Below are 22316 nucleotides of genomic sequence, written 5' to 3'. Positions count from 1 at the left end.
TATCTGCCCGCCACTTACCAATACAGTGTAAAACCATTTTCTCAGACCAAACTGTTATTGTCTAGCCAGGAAGATTTCATTACTGTAGGACTTCAAATCTTTCAGCACTTGAAAATAGCGGTGTTAGAACCACTATTTTCTTCTTCAGTCTATTATTTATCAATGAAGGCAACTTTTTACTGGCTGTTATTTCATCTTACAAACCGTATGTCTGTTTCCAGTCAAAATAATCAGTTCAGAGCCATGAAACATCATCCAGATGCATCTAAAAAAATGGTGCTGGGGTTCCGTGATTGATAGTCAAGACTTAGGAATGCATTTGCTTTTAAGATGGGATTTTGGGTTGATGTGTTTGTTTGTTTTTCTTTTGATGAGCTTAACCATCCTGAAATGAAGCAAAACTGTTGCATCAATGTAAATAGATATTCTAAGCCCAAATACTCAAACAGAATGAGATCCCTTAGTAGGTTCTTGGATTATACCTTCTTTTGACAGCACAGAAAATTTGCCTAACAAAATGGGTTGTACATCCACTTGAAATGGCCCATGCTATAGGCAAGCTGAATCTCCCACTGCATGGCCCCCGAAGCATTTTAAAGAGCTGCTGCAAAATTTTACCACCTAGTGGTAAAAGGAGGGTATTCAGATGAACTCTCAACACTCCACTGGCAAGACCAGGCGGTTAGCTCATTACTGTAAGTGGGATCTACAGAAAAAAGGTCATTATTGACTTCCCAAACTCATCAATCTCTTAATCTTTTTCAGCAAATGAAGATCCCATGATCCATCTTGTCCTCAGCCTGTTAGTTTAGCATTAATATTCTAGAGAAATAAGAAATTAAGTGACGGCATTAGGGCTTATTCTTCTCCTTATTGCTTGGGAGTGGAACACAAGGGCCTGTTGGGTACATACGTACTCTTGATGCAGATAACTGGTGAAATCTTTCCAAGCTACTGTGTGTGTGATTCTTGCACATCTGCAGATGCTCAGGATGCGGAACATTCAGGCAGTTTATTTTAGAGCGACAATTTTACTCTTACCACTGGTTTCTCAGCTGAGACCTCTCTCATAATCTACCTCGTTCTGCACCTTTGAATGTTTTTTTTCTTTCTTGGCTTCTGGATATAGCTCTACTTCCAATAACTCCTTTTCCTGCTTTCCCTTTAATTCCTTTCACACTGGTTCTGGTTCTAAGGAATTCTGTGGCCTAGTCTGGCCATACAGTAATTCCTGTTTGCAGGCTCTCCTTCAGTAATCCCTTTTGTGTGCTTCAGAGTGGTGCTTTGAGTATGACATTTGCCTTTCATGTACCGTTTGCATGGAAACTAGAGAAGTAAGTGAGCACTTAGAGCAGACAAGGTAATGTTTTACTCAGCACAAGCGTTTGGTTCTTGCTGTTCAAGCTGTATCTGTCCTGCTTTTGGAGCAGTGAAAAGAAATTTGTGAAGTTGCTGTAAGGGGATGGTAGCAGGTTGGTCAGCACTAGCAGAGAGGCTTCAGCAAGCTGTTAGGCACTAGCACATTCTCATTGAGCCTGTACTTGTTTCCAAGTTGCAGTTCAAATGTGAGTTATAAGGAAGGATCGGCAGAAAATTCAGAGGCTAAAAATTTAGCATTCTGGTTCCCTGTCTTCGTCCTTGGGAATGTGTGCACCATTTGGCAGAAGCTTTTAAAAAATTTGATGCAAGGAAGATGTGTGCCCTGGAAAATGTCACCCAGGACTGCTAACTGCGACTGAAAACAGCTTGTTATGGTGAGAACTAGCTTTAATAGCACTACAGTTTTCCTTAGAGTTGTTTGGATTCACAAGTTGGTTCTGGCCTACAGTATCCTATCTAAGGAACAGGTTTTTCATGGTCTGCATGTCCTCAAATGTACCCTATGGTTATTTCCCATGCAGACTGAATCTGAAGTTCACTCAGAAGAAGAAATTGCAGCTGGAAATTTTTCATCTCACTAGGTAACCCCTCCTGAAACAATAACTGCTCAGCCCTTGTATAAAGAAGGCATGTTTGCCTGTAGGGCACAACTGTATTAGTCACATTCCTTAACTCCAGAAAGCAGATGTTTCTTAGGGAGCAAACTGCCCAGTGGTTCCTGGTTATCCACATTAGAGAATTTGAGGGGTCCCACCTCTGGTCAGAAGTCCTGAGCGCCAGGTATTTTGCTTATGCCATAGATAAGGAGAAAGAGGATTATAAAAGCACAGTGAAGACTTTTGTAGTAAAGTGCACAGTTGCTTCTTACTATCTGATGTGGTTCCCTCACTTAAAAACATTTTTTGTTCTTGATAGTCAGTTCAGCATCTCAACCCGTTATTTGTCTGCAGCTGATCTCATTTTGCTTTGAGGCAGAGAAGTGCTCTTTGCTTTCAGATTTGTCTGTCTTCCAAATCTATTGTCTGCAATATCTGAGCATGCCTTTGTAGTTACTAACAAAAATGAAACTGTAAAATTATCAATAAGTAGTTTCAGGCAAACTCTTGGATGGAAAGAGATGAATATGGATTCTCTGAGTTAAGAAAAACTACTCAAAAAATTACCTGTCATTATGAATATTCGGCTCTTAGACATCACAAAGGATGACAATGACACCAACTACAAATACGACAGTAATGACACATTATGTCTTTTATTTGTAGCTGCTGGCAGGTATGTGAATACAAAGGCTCTTTGAGAAGGGTCTATGTGTCCTTTTTCCTCCCCTTTTTAAGTGTCTTGGTTTCTGGAGACCAGACATTAAATACAAGTAGCCAGTTTTTAGGTGGCACACATTTTCAGCTCTCTCCTACAGCCGTGGATGTGAGCAGTGTTTCAGAGTAAAGACCACCTGGAGGTGCTGGGGACTGAACATACAAGACTAGGTCTGTCACTCAGCTGCGTTTCATTGCACATACTGGGAAATCCCTGGGAAACTGCTTGAAGCTTCAGTATTGCTTTTTGGTGGCATAGCTCTTGCCTGTACGTGATTTTGTGTGGATCTTTGGCAAAAGTGTGGCAAACCAGGAACATATATCTTGCACAATTTCTGTGGAGGAGGTATGAAGTGGAAGCAGGAGGATAAGGTAGAAAATAGAGAAGGCTAAGGGTAAAAAAGATTAGAGAATGAGAAAATGACAGCCGGGGAAAAAGATGGGTAGAGTAGGTTGCTCTCTGTGTGAAACATCCTGTTTAATTGCTCTAGATATGTGGGCTTGGGGACCTCTGTCTGTCATGAAACACATAAATTTCTCTGAGCAGAACACACTTTATTTTTGCCCTGTAAGTATGAGATTAAATTGACTCAAATGTCCTTAAAAAATTTCAGGGTAGGGTCTGTTTCTCAATGAAGTGGAAGTTTCTTAATCTTACTCTTTTATTGCACTTAACAGTATTGCCAAGAAGTCTCATTGTTAAATAGAATTTCTTGATGTCTAGCCTGAGTTTGCTATCATCCCTCAGCTTTACCTAGTCTACCTATCCAGCTTCACTCTAAACATCTTTCTGCTGCCCTGATCTTAACAACTTTCATATAGTTTCTAGGCTGTGATTCTGTTTCCCTTTCTTGGAATTCATCCTCTTTTTATGAAGGTAAAATCATGTTGAGGCAAATAGAAAAGTCTTGTAAATAGGCATAATCTTTATTTTCCCTTCTCTGGTCTTTGTGATTTGATTTTACCTGTGTTCCTCACTGTCCTGCCCCACCCTAAACAGAATCCAGGTATTTTACAGCAGAGTCAAGGATGTCAGAAGGCACACTGGAAGAGTAGTATGGACCAGTGTACCAACAAAGAGGGACTGCAGCTGTTTTCAGAGCATCAGTTTGTGTTTGGCCAAGAGGATCTGGTGGGAGCAGTTGGTAAGTGAAGGCCTCGTATAGCTGTTTGCAAGCTTTTTTAAAAATAATTTTTGTTTTTTAAAATAAACAGGGTTTGTCTTCCTGCAGGTTTTTCCAGCAAGCCTGCATATTTCTGTGTTGCAAAAGTACGTGCACACTGACAGCAGGCCTGTTTTCTAGTGACTTCTAATAATCCCCACAGCAGGATGCACAGACCTCTAAGAATCGGCAGGGAGAGGATGAAATTCACTTGTTTTGAACCTGGAAAATGGATTCTTCCATTCTGGGATGCTCATTTAGAAGTGGAGCTTCCAGATTCATTCCACATGACAGCGCATTCTCTGTACTGGGTAATTAGATTATAAACTTTGCGGCTGTGTGGCACAGTGTAACACATACAAACTTGTTGTGCAGGTTCCAGATGCTTTTCTGTTTGATAGAGGAAACTTTCCTACCAGGCTTCATGCCTGATCAGACATCATCTGGAGTCCTACAGGTGAGGGAAACACCTAGGTACATTCAATAGAATTGCAGCTGTGTGCTCCCACTTGATTTGGATCACATGAATAATTACAAGTGACCTGGCAGTGCCCCAGGTTGATAGGAATATCTATGGAACTATGGTTTTAGCTAAACTTTTCTTTATGGCAAAACTAAATATCCTTCTAGCAAGGGAAACTTTGGGTTCCTAGATTGAAAGAGGAGAACAGAAACATCTAGGCATGCTGTAGAAAGGGATGGGAGGAGGGAGGGTGAGGAACATGTTAAACTGAGTCCTGGGCCCTCGCAGGAGTTACTGCTGTCCTTTAGGAATGTGCTAAGGGCAGCAGTACCGTGCATGTTATGATCTGCACCTACTGAATTCCTGAGTGTGTAACAGGGCCAGATGCCAGGGGGCTGCGCTGGGTCCATTTGATGTGTGCAATGTCCCTGTGCACTTACAGCAAGTTCTGTAACTAATGTAGAGATGTAACGTAGCATTTTTGCCATGGTTTTGGCAGCTCCTGCAGTAAAATGGTCATTTATTGTACAGAGAGGTTAGGTTGTGAGAGCTGGCCTGTTGTACTATAGAGCTCTTCAGCAACAGGCATCGCCTGTGAACTGCAGGCAGGGAGCTCTGGCTTCTTCACCTGGGGTGAGATTTGCAGATTGGGCGGCATGTTATGTCATAAACTAGTCATGTTATGTCATAAACTAGTAAGTGAGCTGAAGCGTTTTTCCATACAGGCTTGTCTACAAGAAAAGGACAAACAGATGATGGCAAGTCAGCGTGTGTTTTCAAACACCCAGTGAAGTAATTCTTTCAAAATGAAGGTATTTCCATGATCATGTGTTACTTTCTTCAAGTGACGTGCCCATACAACAGCTGGTGGGCGCTTCCAGGTGTCTGTCAGGTGTCCAGTTGCCTTGCGGTGGGGTTCAGAGCTTTCTTGAACTCTTCCCATGGTGCTTGGGACAATTCCCAGAAATCACCCTCCCTGTACTTAAGGACAGGAAAAAGCAGAACATGCTGGTATAGGGTGATAAAAACAGAAATAGAGCTTATTTCTGAAAATTATTTCTGTGACTCATTAGCTGTGGGCAAAGTGTGTTGGAAGAGGAGCTTCCTGGTTATGAAATCCAACAACATCTTGTTTACGAAATGTTAGTGACTGAAAAACTGCAGACGTGGCAGTTTATGGTTACAGTGATGTGGAAACATGCAAGAAAACTTAAAAAAGATTAAAAATGGAAGGAAATTGTAGGTGTAGGCGTAAGGATACATTCAGCATGCAAAGCAAGGGACACAAATGACTTCAGTTGGAATCCTAGAGCTTCAAGGCTACTGAAGCACCTACCGTCATGTACATGAAAGGGAATTAACTTACATCAGTAAAACATCATTTGATTTTTACTCTCAATCTCAGCAAGCAGTAGATCCTTCAAAATTTAAATCTGTAAATGATCTTCAGAACAAAGTCACTCAGAATGTTGGAAAATTGTTTCTATTTTTCCCTTTCAACTCCGTGCAAACCGTTTTGCAGTGTCCCCTTTGAATTGCCTCCTTCCAGTAACTGTTTTTGTCTGTCTTAGAGTTGTTCTTCCAGCTGCTGAACTATGTACAGCTTCCTCTTCCTCCTCTGTTATTTTGCTGTATTTGTTGAAGCAATTGAAAATATTTCAGTCTGTCTCACGTGTACCATGCAGGACATACCAGTTACTAACAGAAATGCAAACTGTGCCCCAACTTCACCAGGATCAAACTGGTGTACTTGAGAAGTTGCAGCTCTAAGTTTAGATCACATTGATTTCCCTGTGACAATCTGACTTCCTTCAAATCAAGGTATCTGGGAAGGATCCCAGGGCATTCTGTAGTGTATGTCTTGTTACCAGGTATTTCCTAGGTGAGGCATGCAGTACCTTTGAACTCTGTGAAATCTTGCAAAAGTGAGCTAGAATCTGTGATTCTCTGCCACAGCAGGCTCACTGGGAATAGCAGCAACGGCGCAGAAGCTGTTTTATGGGGTTTGAACTGGTGAGTTTTAGAAAGAGCTTGGTCTGCTGTGAACACCTACATGGAAAGATTCAGGATTTTTTCCTACCTTAACTCCTTTATATCTCTGGATGGATGTTGGATGATAAAAGACGAGCAGAGGCATAGATGGTACCCCATGAAGGAGGCTGGCAGCTTGGTTTGGGTGATCATGTGTTGTCCTTCAGTGAGGAGGCTGGAGTTGGGATAGGTGTTTGTTGGGTGCAGGGAGGTGGTTGTAATGTAATAAGGGAACCAGAAAGACCAATTACGAGGTTTTCCTGTGGATAGTGAGCCAAAAGGACTGAGGGAAGGAGAAGCTGGACATTTCTGTGATTTTATGTGACTTTTAGAAGGGGTGTAGCAAAGGTTTTGAAAAGCTGGTAGTAGTGTTGTGCACTGATAACCTTTTGATGAAATTAGTTGAGTAGTCACGATTTTCCCCTTCAATTTCACCCTCTTTCCTCTTCTTTATATGGTAAAAGTAGAGGAGAGACACGGGGAAAACCTCCTCCTATTCCACTTGCCACTGTTTCTTCCCTTCCAGGGATAGCTAGTCCTTGTCATAGTGTCACAGGCGGCCATGGACCATAGGGTTTGTAACAGATGCTGTTTGGGAATGCTTCTTGCCCTCTCACCTGGCTGCCCAGTGCCTCTGTCTCTTTCCAGTCCTCACTGCTCAGAGGCACAGTGGTGTTGAAGGATGGTGTCACTGCTCAGAGGCGCAGTGGTGTTGAAGGATGGTGTCACTGCTCAGAGGCGCAGTGGTGTTGAAGGATGCTGTACAGGCAGAAAGGTTACATAGGTACGGTGCCTCCGTGGAGACTTTGTTTCCGTGGCATTGTTAGTAGATGGCAGAGAAACAACCCCGATGTCATGGGGAGCTGCTAAGGGCCTCTTCTGGTTGAAATTGAGAGGGAACAGCAGGGTCCCTTCCCTTTGGGAAGTGGGGTCCTTGGTGCCTGTTCCTCTTAGCATGTGCTGGGCATATCTGTGTAGGGCAGGTCCCAAAGAACTTGTCTCAGCCTGTGCAGTTTCCTGGCCCACTTCCTCTCTGTTCCCAAATACTAATGCTGGAGTCCCCAAACCTCACTAGGTCCTTCTGGCACCTGAGAAATGATGAGGTAGATTCAAGGTTCAGATGGGAAGTCTGTGGGACGGGGTCATTAGGGCCTATGGCCAGGCAGGGCAGGGCTGTGGGAGCTAGAGACTGGTTCTGCTGGGGTGTGAGCTGAGGAACGTGGGGGACTGACATGGGGCTGTGGGCAGGTGGGGGAAGCGCTGGAGGGACTGGGCAGGGAAAAGCAGAGCAGTGGGTGTCCTCCAGGCCCTGACAGGCAGCTGCAGTTACATTGGGGCCAGGCCACCACTTAGTGAAGAACTCGGTTCACTTTTGAATTTCCTTCTCGTTTTGAAACACAGATGCTTCTCTTTTTAAAGCATTAATGCTATTAAATCTCTCTGCCCCAGTTTTTACTTACATTACCAGGACCTGTGGGGTGGTGCTTCCAGCATGACCAAACTTAGAGAGAAGGTCCACATAGGCTTTCTTCCACTCTGGAGGAGCCTCCATGCTAACCCCCATGGTAGAGACGAAGGGCAAGAACTGTATGCTCCTTGATAGTATTGGAAGACTATTCCAGTGCTTCACCGTCCTTGTGGATATCTCCAAGTTGAGGCTGGTGCTACTTCAGGAGTGAAGACAACCACCAGCTTTCAGTACCATCGTGTTACTTTCAGGGCTTTGCTCTGCGGGAAGGTTCCTGAAGTGCTGTAGAGCAGCATGTGTTGCTTGGCCAAGCGAGCCACCAGAAGAAAAGTCCTTGTGCCAGGCTCCCTGCAGGTGAGTGTTGAGATGTTTCATGCTGACTTTGAGTTCCTGTATGAAAGAGACTTCACAAATGTGCATGCTAGCAGGCTGCCGTATTGCCTTTTGAAAGAGCAGCAGTTCTGCTGAGCAATTACAAGCAGTATCAAGAAGCCTGCTTGCAATCCTTGTGTAAAGCCTTGTCAACAGCATTGCAATAATGAGCAGAATTACAGGATCTGGTGTCCATTCTAGAAGACTGATTTGGAGCTATGCTATGCTTGTTTTGATAGTGGCAGCTTGTATGTACGTGCTCATGCACTCTGTGTGATTTGATGGTCTGTCTATTACATGGTTGTTTCTGTTAAGAATTACTACGATATTAAGAGTAATATTAACAGCTGTATTGCTAATCTATTATTATTAATGGACTTGTTCATCTTGATTCATATTAGGGCTAATGAGATATGTTCCACCTCAACATGAGGAGAAATTCTGTCACTATGAGGGTGACGGAGCGCTGGCACAGGCTGCCCAGGGAGGTTGTGGAGTCTCCTTCTCTGGAGATTTTCAAAACCCGCCTGGATGCGTTCCTGTGTGGCTGCCCTAGGGAATCCTGCTCTGGCAGGGGAGTTGGACTAGAGGTCCCTTCCAACCTTGAACATTCTATGATTCTATTCAGGACTTTTTTCTGAGGTGGCAGCCAAAGTTTCCTTCTGTGTGTAGGCTCAACTGTATGACCATAGACCCTTCCTTCTATCCCACAAGGAATTTGTTAATGCAATTTCTAGAAAATGAGAAGTAATGGATTATAGTAGTGGAAAGTAAGTACTTAGTCTTACTGGTATGAAAAGAAATGAAGCATGATTACAAAGCACCCATCAAAACAGACTACATAACAGTGGTGCTTGGCAGAACTTCAGAACACAGCTCTATGCTGTGCCAGTCACTCGTGAAAGAGGCTGATCTTGTATCTCACATTTGTTCATCCTCTGATCAACCAATTGGTAGTACATCCTGAAGTGTCAGGGACTGTGACACGCTGACAAGGTGAAAGGCAGCAGCTTATTTCTTATGTCCGTTGCTAATGCTTAAGAATTCTCTCTGTTTACATTTGTCTATTCCCCTTCCCCCTTGGAGCATCTGGTATTATCAAGCAGGAAGAATCTGTGAAGTGTGTAATCATTTGGATACTAAGAATAAGGAAGACTAGGGATTCTCTCCCCATTCTGTCCAGAAAATGGTCAGATCCCCTTGCTTCTAGTTGCTCTGACTTGCTGAAGTCTAAACTGGGGTTCTTATTTTGTTAATAAATATTCATCCTATTCCAACATGGGGTACAGGTCTGAGCTCTACTGTTAACTGCTTCTTAATTCCTCCCACGTCTTTCTACTGGGGATACCAATATAAATTTGCATTAATCTTGTGTCACGTGCAGTTGTAAGAACGTCTCTTACATGTCAGTTACGGAGCAGCTTCTTAGCAGTAAGCAGAGCAGTAAGCCCTTTCCTTTATAAACCAGACGTTAATTTAGTTTACATGTGCGCTCAAGTGCTGTGTCCAATTCTCCTACAAGAATTTCTCAGGAGTTACCCGGAGGTATTTTCCTGTACTCCCTAAGTCCCTCCAGCTCCAAAAGGCATCGAGGAAGTTGTGACCATTTATCTCTCTGTGGGTAGTGACACAGGAACTGAGATCTTTATCGAGGACTTTGTGAACAGTACTTCTGTGCAAATTGACTAGCCTGTTTCTATGCCAGGACAACATGGTAAGCCTGAGGATGCATACAGGTAAGCTCCGGGGAGAGCTGAGGGAGATGTTCCTTGCGGTGTATGTTCCCTCTAGAATAACTTAGTCTTTAATGTGGGTTGCCCAACAGGTATAATAATTACCTTGGCCCTGGATTTTAGCAAAGAAATTACACTTGATTTACACTTCATATCTCTACCATTACTTCAGGCTTGTTTCTAAAACAGTTGTACCAGCCTACTCAACAGTTACCTGGTGCACACTTGTTAGGCCTGTGAGCACCAGTCTTAACCAGACTCCAGGAAACATCATCCAGGGTACCTCCACATGAAGTCCAGCAAGGACTGGTCAAGAACATTTTATTGAACTCACCGCCTTTGTTGTCCTGGATTCCAAATGCCATGGTGCACTCTCATCTGATTTAGAAATGGTGGAAACTCACCTGGCAACTGTCTGTTATCTATCAGAGACCATAATCTGCTACTTATTACTTGCACTCAAGCTGTTAAAATAATGTGCCTGAAAGACATCTTCCTTGTTTCTTCAAATCTGGAAAACCGTGTTTTTCTATGTATAGTTGGTATATCACTGGAGGGGATTTTATTGTTTGCTTGTTGGTTTGCATATTTTTTTGTCACTGTTTCAGTAATACCTGGCCTATTCATAATAGTTGATCCACATTCTCTGCCATGATGGTAGAAGAATATACTTGTTGAAGTCAATATTTAATTAACATATTCTTGCAAGGCCCTGTATGTGTTTGAGCATTTTGTAAGACAAAACTCCTACTGTTTGTTAAATCATTACCATGCTTTAAAAGATAACGTGAGCAGTAGGATACTTCAGCTCCTTCCTGCAAACAAATCCAGTCTCATCTCTTCTGGAGTGTTCTTAAGTTCACGTTTTGGGGATGATATGCACCTCCCTTCCTCGTTCAGTATTTCTCTTAGACTGATATCCTTATATATATATTTATATAATTTCCTCTCAGACTATATCCTTAGAGCCCTATAATGATCTCAGATCTGAGAACTAAAGCATGGTGCCTGTGGGAATGCCTTGAAAGGACACCTCCAATTTTGAAGTACGGGCTGGGTGAGAGTGGAGTGGGCTGATGCTGTTCCTGAAGGTTATGCTCACAAGTATTTTGTTTGCTTTTTTCCATTGCAGTACAATCTCAAATTGTCAATCTGAAGAGCATTTTTGTCCCTTTGATTGATAAGGTGAGGAATGTAAAAAGGAAAATGGGGGGAGGATAGTGTGAGGAAATGTAACCAGGAGACTTAGACTGGACTTACGCAGAGGTGCGGCTCTCTGCTTTTGATCTTGCCCTTGAGTGTTTTATTCTTTAGGAACTACAAATCCAGCATTCCTGAACAGCAGCAGAAATTCATAATCAAACCCAAGTAAAGCCTCGGGTCCTTTCTGTAGACCTACCCCTGGAGAAAACCCAGCTCAGACCCTGTTCTAACCTGGAGCTGGATGATTTTGAAGGATTGCCAGCCACCGGCCTTTCACTACTGCACTCCAGCTCTACTCCTTCTTTTGGCCCAAAGAACAACACTAGGGAATCAAGTGAATCCCTAGAAAATAGTTTAAGATCTGCACAAAACCCCATGAAGTCCCTACCGGCAAAATGACAGAAAGTTTGAGCTGACCTTCCAGATGTGGATGTCGGGTATCTTCTGCAGGCTGATGGAATGTAAACAACAGTGGCAGCAAATCTGGGGGAAGTGCTTCTTTGCTCCTCCTGAGGTTTGTGAATGGTGAGCTGAATCCCCATGCCTGTGAGGGCTTGACTGCTACAATAACCAGTCCTGAGCCCTTATGCCACCACTGTATTACAAAAAAAAAGGTTTCAAGGAGCTAATGAGAAATCTGTTTGTTTTGGTTTTTCTTCTTACACTCACTGGCGGAGCTAAAGGTGAATAATTGTGCAATGCCTTTGTTTTCCATTAATCCTACTCCAAACTAGAAGATGAAGTAGAGGGATTTGTGTGTCTGCAGTGGGCAGTGGCTGACCTATCCAGGCTGGCAAGTAGGAATTTTTTTTGAATCATGAAGTAGTGATCTTCTGGAGGGTCACTCAGAATTCTCTCTTGTCCTATGAAGGGACAAGACATGAGAGAAGGCACTAGACCTGGAAAGACTCCTTCGTCTCACTGGAGCTACTTTCTGCCTGTTTGGAGCTTTGTCCCAGTTTCTAGGTGGGCAAGAAAGACAAATTGCTTGGCTCTGAGGGTAGCTGTCTCCACAGGCCCATCTCAAGATGCGTTTTCTTTATTGAACTCGGTGTGGTTTTCTTAGACTTTATTTCTGCAGATCATATCTACAGGCTGAGACAAAAAGATACTGAAGGTAAAGTGACAACCTTACTAAAGGGGACTAAGCGCAGAGTCCAAGTAAACTCTCATCACTGATAGCACTGGCATGGCTGTGTTCATTCTGGATATAGCTGTCTGGAATAAAAGTGAGATTTCTTTGGAGCTCCTGTTTTCTGTTAGCAACTGAAGGCAGGATTCCCTTTACTGTATCTTGTAGGTCCCATTTTATTTTAAGGAGAATCTCAAGTCTGATATTCTAAATGGACCTGATGCCTTGAACAAAGATGAGGTGGAAAACCCCACACTGTAGCTCTGAAGTGTTTGATTTTTGCTTGCTTGAGCCTTGAACAAAGTCTCCACTGTAGCTCTGTGGTGCAAAATTAACAACTTCAAAACTTTGCATGATAAGGAAACCTTGAGTTTTGTTATTAGTAGACACAAATTAATAAGAAACTTGTTGAGCTTTGCAACTAAAACTCGCTGGGACCAGTTTGGGACCAGATAATGGAGAGGAGGAGCTGAGCCATCTGGGCTGACACACAATGCGCATGCCTCAAGGGAGAGCTTGACTAGAAGACACCAAGAAAATGACCACCAGAGGGTCTTGGAGACCCCCAGAGGACCACCGTCCCGTTTAACAGTGCATGCCCCAAAGGGTGGACACTGAAAATAAATTCTAGGAAATAATATGAATATGTATGACAATTCCAAAAAATATAATTAGTATGTATGTATTAGAACAACATAAACTTTGCTTACCGTAGATAATGGTATGAACACTGGGAGGAATTATCCCCCATGCATCCAGCACTGCAATTAAAGAATGTCTGCTTTCTAAAATTCCAAAATTGAATCTTAGAGAGTTTCTTTGACTGACATTTTTGGTATCAGACCTAGTGCAGTTTTCTCTATGCTGTGAAAAGGTTCTGGGGATGGAAGTCCCTGTCAGTGTGACTTCCATGACATGTTTATTTATAAGCTTTGCAGTTCCAAAGATGTATTTGAGATGAGTCTGTGTTTTTCTTGCCACTCCATAGTGAAATCTATCTTTGTGTGTGTGACCATGAGTAAACTCAAACCCAAGTCACAGATTTGTTTCTGGATATCTTCCATGTAATCAAATTATTTGGTTGCCTGCATGTGCAGAGGTACTGCTAAAGTTTTAACAGACAATAATTAGCTCTGTGTAGTTGAAAAAGTAAGCTAGTCGTGTTGGATTCCAGCACCATATCTATGGGTAAATCCATAGTCTACTTTTCAAGCTACCAATGGTTAGAAATAAATGGCTTATTTGAAGAATTCTGGTAATGGGTACTCGTGAACTTGTTGATGTCTTTGTTTCATATCTCTCCTAATCCAGCCTGCTGCATTTTCATATCGACGTGCTGGTAACCTGCAGAGTGTAGGGCTTTTCAGATCTTGCTGGTCTGTAACAACGGCAGTATGTTGCCTCTGAAAATGGCTAATACCACAAGCTGTGGAAGCAATTAAAACAAACAAAAAAAGTAAATAAAAAAGATATGTCTAGACATTAGTTCCTTTGGGAGCCATTTCTACCTTGTTGAAAGCAGCTGACGATTGGTCTCCACATTAAAACAATGCTGCAGATATTTATCTGTTCTTGTATGTATGATAATGTTATTTTACAACAAATAACATAAAATTAGTATCAGATGCTAAGGGAGGAGAGATCTAATATTTTAGAAGCACATAATTATATCTGGGCTGTTCAGTTTGTGTTCCCTGTAGAGCTAATAGTGAAAGATAAGCTACCCCTGGATGCTGTGTGTCTGCCTGGATCTGGAGGGTTATCTTCAGACTTGAGCCATCTCACCCTAGAAATGTTCTATGAGTGTGTCTCCCCACTAATTGTAAGGGGAACCTGAACAATTAACTGAGATGAATATGCTTAAAGATGGCCAAGATATATCTTGCGCTTAATGCCAGATTTTTATGTGCTTTGGTAGCGTGGTTTAACTGCTCCAGGATCTGGGCTGTACTGGAGTCCTGTAGAGCTTTTGGGAGTAACTGATCTATTGTACACCTCGGGATAGAACTACCGGCTAGGCTGAAAGGCAGCCTCTGCAGCATGGAGGTGCCGTGTTACGCCCAAGCCATGTTGGTGTTGACCCTGTGGACCTCTTCTTTGTGGTCATAGTGGGTAGGGGATCTGAGTGTGTTGGAGTAAGACAGTGGTGGCTGAACTCAAGACATTGTGGGTAATGACAAAACTGGTCTTGATTGCAGCATCTGTGGTCCCAGACAGCCCTGGAGATGATCATTAGATATAGTCAGCTCTTCTCCTGTTTCACAGCATCCCTCCACCCCTTCCCACTGTTAGTTGCCCTTTTCTTCCAGGCATGGTAACTAGCTGTGACCTTTGAACTTATTTTCTTAAATATTCCAGGGGCTTTTCTCTGCTGCTTCACTTCTTGCTGTCTGATCTTACTGTATCTTTCCTGGCACTCAGAGAATATGAGTGGATGGGGAGTTTTCAGATGAACATGTGCTATGCTTCTTTTCCAGGTGATGGGAATGACATGTTTGTTGTGGATGGTCAGAAACTAATTGACCTCAAGAAAGACGTTGGAAATATGGGAAGTTGCTTCCAAAGCAAAGGCACCTCAAAATTAGAGGGGATAATCGAGGAAGGCATGTCTCAGTGGACTGGGGAAGGACCCTGTCTCTAGGAGGGAATGCTGTTAGATCTGGTTGCTTAGACTCTCACTTCATTCTCTTTTTCCCTAGGTCTGAAGGTCTCTTTTTCCATCCCTCACCTTCTCCTTCCACTTTGCTTCCAGCCCCTCACTGGTAGCTCACAGCACGTTCCCTGATGCTGACAGCAGAACTCGAGGTTTTCCTATACTTCAGTAACCAGATGAGGCTTACACTGAAGCAAACTGGGGCAGGTAAGAGAGATGCAGAAAGGGGAGGAAAGAATGAGACAGACATTATCTCACTTGCATGGCAAGATAGGGAGGAAAGGCAGAAAGACTGTTGAGTTGTACAGGGAGCTGAGCTGATGAATGGGCAGCAGGTCCCCTGTGTTGGGAAAAGAGCTGGGGTCAGAACTGAAACATTTCTGGTATCAGCTGATGCATATTGAAGTGCTATTAACTATTTACTTAAATGTATTTAGATGGACAAGTAAGAAGCCTTTATTTAAACTATCTCATCTTCTTTTGGGCTGGTAACCAGTATATACTGAGCAAATATTGTCTGCATTGCCTTTTAAACCTGTTTTTGCTATCCAGAAATGTGTGTTATGGCTGTGCATGTTTAATCAATCCTGTTAGCTTAATGTTTTAGCATCTTCTCTTTTATCAGTTTTTCGTGATGAGAATATAACAAGGTAAGTGTCAGGTTCTGTTTCTCAATTCGATCCAGAATAGCTTCATGAAAGCTGGAATTCAATTAATGCACATATCCTTCAGCACTTCAAATTTGTCATTAAATAAAGCTACCTTACATGTTTTGGATTTACAGAAAGTAAGCTTGTCTAAACATTTGACATTTACATCGCTTCAATTTAAACAAAGCAAGATTTATCTCTCAAAAATAATTAACTGATTGATTTTCTTCCCCCCCTTCTTTTGGTCACTGTGTTTCTCGGTGTTTCAGAAATCATAGAGCTTAGCTCCTCTCAACTAGTTCCTATTTGCAAGTAAGAGTGCAAAAGCAATTTCTATGCTTTTGCAGTATCAAAGGCTCTTTCAGTTTGAATAAGCTACTCATTACTCTGAACCAGGTGAATAAACAGAAAATGAGGAAATATTATATGGAGACATGAACAGACTGCTCTTATAAAAAACTGGCTGAGCACCTTTGTAAACTGTTTTCTGGACATTTACTAATGACTTACACTTGCTCAGCAGTCTAGCTTTAAAATATTTTAGGAAACACGTAGGCTTTATTTTTTTACTTTAATTAAATGGCTGTATTCTAAAAGGATATTCGGAACTCGGCATATGTCTGTTATGACTTTAATCTGACTTCTAAAAAGGCTTATTTTTAAGCCAGTCTGTTAGATAAGCAGACTTATTAAGGGTTTATATCCTATTTGTCTATACCTTCATTATAACCTTCCCTGTTTATGTATTCCCAGCTTCTGAACCGTCATAACTTCATTTTCCTGTGTTTTTCTACAATTCTGGCTAGGGCAAGAGGCAGCACACATTCTGGCTGGTCAAGAACTATTTGTCTGCTCTCTGACTAACTGGTACCCATCTGCTGACTGGCTGGCCACATAGCTACTGTGCTGCACAGGTCACTGCGCATCTTAAACAGCCTGCTCCTCTTCAGTCGGAGATGTGAAATGTGGTCTCTCTTTTCTTTATTTAATAGTTTGAACAATAGTTTTCAGCGAAAAGATGCAAACACTCTAGCTTTCTGGAGACTTTGAAACTTCCTAAAGTTTGCTGAACTGTAATTAGATGACACAAAAATTCTGACTTTTAAAAATGGATTATCTCGATTAAAGGACAACCTGTTTGGGTTTTGGAGGGTTGCAGTACGTGGTGGGTGGCTGGTATTTAAAAAGATTTACAACGAAGGGAGAAATCTCTGGGGTGATGGTTGGGTAGCAGTTGATCATGTCCTGTCTGCAGCGTGAGCCCTTTGTTCAGTTTTCTTGGCCTTTTTGTGTGATTATGCAGATGAATTCTCTTTTCTTCCCAAAATGTAAGTTATACCTATGAAGTCAGTGAGGACACTGACTGCTCTTTCCCACGAGTAAGGGCATTTCTAACACATGTCATTGATCCTCTGCCCTGGAACATAGAAGGTATCTTTCCTTGTGGTTTAATCAACCAGCTAATTTCTTCAACTTTCTAAAGGTAGGTTCCTATAAGCTCTTCAGAGAACCACAGAATGGCTGGAGTTGGAAGGGACCTTTAAAGGTCATCTAGCTCCATCTCCCCTGCCATTGGCAGAGATATCTTTCACTAGATCAGATTGCTCAAAGCCCCATCCAAGTCTTTAAGCAAAGTCCCGGAGTCTTGCAGATGTTAACAGTTTTTGTTGCTGTGCTGCACTTAATGTGTTTCCCTATGTGTTTTCCACATGCCATATTGGTGGAGAAAGTCTCACCACTTCTCCTTCTGCCCAGAAGGTAGGTCCGATGTGAAAAGGCAGGTAGGAACTCAGTCATGAGAGAATTGTAGGGCTTGGGAGTGAAAAATATGCCTTGAGCAGGTGCTGGTGCTGGAAAACCCTTAGTACCTGAGGAAGAGTTTTCTTGCCGTAATTGGAAATGATTTACATAAACCTGCTAGTAATGTATGTGTGTATTCTGTTTTATGTGTTTATTGTTTGAAAAATGAATTTTGTTTACTTTCTAAATAAACAAATCTGCTCAGTCTGGGATAACTTGGAAGTCAGGGTTAAATGAAGACTTTAGTGATGTTCCAGTATTAAGTTAACTACCTGCCCTTTATTTCAGTTGGTTTTCTGAGAGATATCTGGCATAACCCTCCTTTGCAACTGTGTTGCTTCCCTTGAAAGTGCCCAAAATGGAGACAGTACACTTTGTTTTGAGTAAAAAGTGCCATTTTAAGCCAAAATCCATGTTTTGAAATTAAACTAGTAGAAATTATTTGTTGAAGACTCAGCTGTACAATAATTTTCTCCTAGACCAGCTCTTCATTTTGGGTCACTAAACCAAGTTGTTACTGATGTGGCTGTATTTTGCATGTATGAGAAAATGCTGAAGGGGATGAATAACATGCATAGAAATCAATGAAGCCGAGTGGAGGCTTGCAGAAGGTGGTAATCAGGGTAGCTTATGTGATTGCACAAATGTTGAGAGGATTTGTGGTGGAAAACAGGCAAGAGATATGGGATAAGTAGACACATGAAGGAAACAAACCCTATTTGCCTGAATAGCAGAGCTTTGCCCTGGTTTTATCCTATATCTTTGGTGCCCATGTGACATCACTGGAGAGAATCTGGACTGCCTGGTTCTGCATCCCAAACAGATGCAGCAGATGTGGGATGCAGAACATGGTGTTGTTTACCCCTGTCATCTGTGTGCTGTGACACCTGGAGAATTCGCGACACATGACAGAAGAGCTAAAGATAGGAGGTCAGTTAGCTCAGTCAGTTGAGCATGGTGCTGATAACACCAAGGTTGCAGGTTCGATCCCCGTTCGGTCCCCATATGTTGCCTGATCTTGTTGAGAGGTGTCCCTGCCCATGACAGGGAGGTTGGATTAAATGATCTGTAAGGTCCCTTCCAGCCTAGGCCATTCCATGATTAAATCTGCGAGATTCTTGCACACAGGTTTAGCAGATTGGTTGCACTGTTTCTTTAACCGCAGTACTGAGTGACCTTGTTCCATTATTAGGTGGTTCCTTCTTCACTACCATATGATTATGGCAGAGCGAAAGTAGTTCTTGCTTCTGGAAAAAAAAGTCACTTTTAATTCTCTCCCACCTGGGTAAGCAGGTCAAATGTAACAGTGGATCCCATACTGGATTTTGAGAGGGTCATGTGAAAGGCAACCTCTAGTAAATAATTGCCCTTTTCACCTCAGTACAGTAAGGAAGAGGTCTTGCTAAACTCTCTGTCACTACTTATGTAGACGTAACTGTTGGCAGCCTGTTGTCCTGTCTCAGACTCTCTCCTAGGCTAACAGCCTCTGTGACCAAACGCTTCCTGAGAGCCAGGCAGTACATCTTCACAGGTAACAAGATCATCCAAATGGCTGTGAAGCAGCAGGGCAATGGCTGCTGTGTAAATGTGGGCCAGCTCTTCCCCAGAGCCACAGATGTGCAGCCAGGAGGCCTGCCCTTGCTCACTAGTCTCCATGACAGTTGTAAATTTTGGCAAGGGGCTGTGTTTACTTATGCTCACATACAAAGAGAGAGAAGAATCAATAGCAACGTGGGATACTTCTTGATGGGTATTTCTCTGAACACCCTAACCCTGCTCTTCCATGTGACAGGCATGCGGTGAGAAGCGACTGTATTCACTTCTCCTCAGAAACAGGTTCAGGAACCCTTTAGAAGAAAGACCTATAGAATCGTAGAATAACTTAGGTTGGAAAAGACTCTTAAGATCATGAAGTCCAACTGTTTACCTAACATTGCCAAGTCCTGTTTTACCTAACAAAACCATGTCCTGAAGAACCACATCTACAAGTCTTTTTAAGTATTTCCAGGGATGATGTCTTAACCACTTCCCTGAGCAGCCTGTCCCAGTGCTTGACAGCTTTTTTGATGCGTCAAGCTCAGCCACATAAGACTGTGTGGTGTAACATGTCCTCAGAGTGCACGCAGAGACAGAAATTTTGATTAACTACCTTTAGTGTCCCTGAAGTCTTACTGGTATTTAGCAGGTAGACCCATTGATAGCTATCACGCCATCCCTCAAACTATGCTGAATTTGAAGGAAACTCTGCTTGGATCTGAGTGTTGGCTGCAATAGCTGGTGTTTCTGCTGTAGGGAGCAAACATTTTCACCTTCTCTATGTGGAGTAAAACAAAGGAGATACACTCACTGCAGAACTGTGAGATAGCAGAAGGATAAGATCAGAGGGAAGGGCTTTGTTAACTAGAGACCATCCCCCTGACTGAGCATGCCAGTGTCCAGGAATGAAACTACCCTGTGTGTCAGGTCCTTTCCCTCCAAGTGCCCAGAGACTATGGCTCTGCTCACCTGTTAACTCCCCTACTGCTTACTGTGGTCTGTCCTTTACAGTTCAGGAATGGAAAGCTACACAAAGAAGACAGCAGAGGAAAGGGAAGGAAGTAAGAGAAGGGGCTGATGAGATTGCCAGAGGAAGAAAAATACTTTCCTCCAAAAGAAGAAATCTTCCCTGTCCCTTTTTTCATGCAGCCTCCAGAAAGATGGCACACCTGTGTAGGTGGCATGCACATATGAGTGTCATCAAAATAGCTGGTGCAGCTGGAGCAGCATTGAGAATTGTGTCTAACACTGAGTATTTGTTTTACATTGATTCTTCTTGCACACGCTTTTTAATTGTAAACTTCTACGCCTATGTTCAGTAATCGTGGGCAGGTCTCTGCCCTTTGCTGCACACTTTTTTTCCACTTGTGTGCTCAGTTAAATGGAAAAGGCACAGTCACAAGATTTTTAGGAAACATCCTGACTTTGAGTGTAGCCTCCTGCCTGTGTCTGACAGTATTCAAGGTATTCAAGCTACTGCAATGTCTCAGGTCAGCTTACTAGAACAATTTCTATACAAAATGTGTTTTGTTTGGTCCTTCCACCAAGAAGGAGCAATTTGGGTGTAATCAAAGTTGCCACTTAAATCAAGAAAGTAAGCAGCTTTGCAAAAATTAAGAATCTCACATAAGACCTGACAAAAGGGTCCACAAATATATTGCATGCAGTTGAAACTTCACCACAATTTTTCTGGTGAAATGTGCTTTATCTGGAACCCCAACCTTTACCACTAGGTTCTCATTTGAGTTTTGATTCCTTGGTAAGACTAGGAACGATTCCTAAACCACAACATTTGGATCTAGAAGTCTTTGTGGGTTTGGTTGAACCAGTTCACCAACCTGTAGTTTTCAACTTCCATGAGTGCTTATCTACTTCATGAGCAGATTTGAGTTTACAAGTCAGGATGTCGTGATTCAGAGTCCTGGTGAGACTTTCTCAGTTCAGTGGGGTGAGTAGGAAAGATGAAGCAAGAAACAGAGTTTTGGTATTGGGGCAAGAAGGCTCCAAAGATAACAGGCTCTTTCAATGGGTTCTGTGGACTTTTGGAGTGTCAGCTCAGAATAAGCTGCGCTGGTTATTTGTGCACTTTTGTGAAAAGTATGCAAAGCTGCAGGTTTCAGGGTTCACACCTGTTCTTTGGAGAGAGATCCATGGCTCACCCATGGTTTGAGAGCCTTCTTATGAAGCTTTCCAGACTCGCTTGGACATAGTTCCATAATTCTCCAAAGCTAATTCCAATTAAGAAATTTTAAAGCCTATAGTCAAAAGGCTTGCACTAGGTTTCCGAGCAATAATTTCAGAAGACTTGCAGTTCTTTAAATGATCTCACTGTAGCAGCCAAGCATTGAGAGAGGCATAGAACAGTTTACACTATGTTGCCTTCAAGCTTTCTGACCCAGTCAGTTCCTGCTCCTTCTGCTGTTTGTCCAGGTGTGTTCTCAAATCCTTTCTTTCAAGGGGTTCCATTATGTTATGGATGCTGCTCATGTTGCAGAAACATTACGGCCTTACAGATTTTTGTGAACCGTGCATGGACTGTGAAATATCCTTAAAGCAAAAGTATACTTCACTATCAGAACACAAGGATATCAAATCTCATTGTCCTTGAAGATGCTACACAGTAGTTACACAGTGTGTGTGTGGGTGTGTGTGTAAGAGGCGAGCTGGAAATATCTGTGATTATCAGCATGAAGTCTGTGATTAGAAAAGAAGGAAGGCAACAGTGGAAGAGGCCTTAGGCCTGTATGAAGCTGATGATGAGTGTCTAGAGGAGAATGAAGAATGATTTAGTTGCTTTGATGAATTATAGAGCACTACAGGCTCTCTAACAGATGTGATTCTTTAAAGAAACCAGTGTCTTCCACCTCTCTGCACAGTCTCCTTTCAAAGTGCTCTGTAGACATCAGTGCTTCCCCAGTACTCATACAAAGTATTGATACTATTCCGTATTTGTTTTCTTCAAAGGTATCAAAACATTGGAGTGATTTCCAAGGTGCCATTGCTCCTAGTCCTCATTTTGAACTATGGAAAATGTTTGCAATGAACATAGGTGTAACCTGTCCTAAGTCTCCTTACTTTTCATTATCTGTTATCTGCTTTTCATTATTCATGTTATCTGTGGAGAACTGGTATCTATATGTTCTTTTGTTGTCAATATGTACTATGTCCTTTGCTCCAGCTGAACAGCGTGCTTTCTGGAGGGGTTGATCCTTTACTGCCCATGGGTCTCTTGGCTCAGCACGAAGACCTTTCCTGAGTCCATTTAGAGAAAGAAACTGCAGAACTAGAAATCGTGCGCAGTCTTGCTCTGCTTTCTCTATTTCAGAGAGTTTGTTCAGGTCCATGACACCTGTGCAGCTGTCAGTCACTGCCTTCAATGCTGATCCTTCAAATGACTGTTCCTGTGATGAAGAGCCAGG

The sequence above is a fragment of the Apaloderma vittatum genome, unplaced genomic scaffold (genome assembly GCF_000703405.1).
Source record: "Apaloderma vittatum isolate BGI_N311 unplaced genomic scaffold, ASM70340v1 scaffold8991, whole genome shotgun sequence".
In the NCBI taxonomy this organism is placed as follows: Eukaryota; Metazoa; Chordata; class Aves; order Trogoniformes; family Trogonidae; genus Apaloderma; species Apaloderma vittatum.
Note: the sequence above shows the minus strand (reverse complement) of the source record.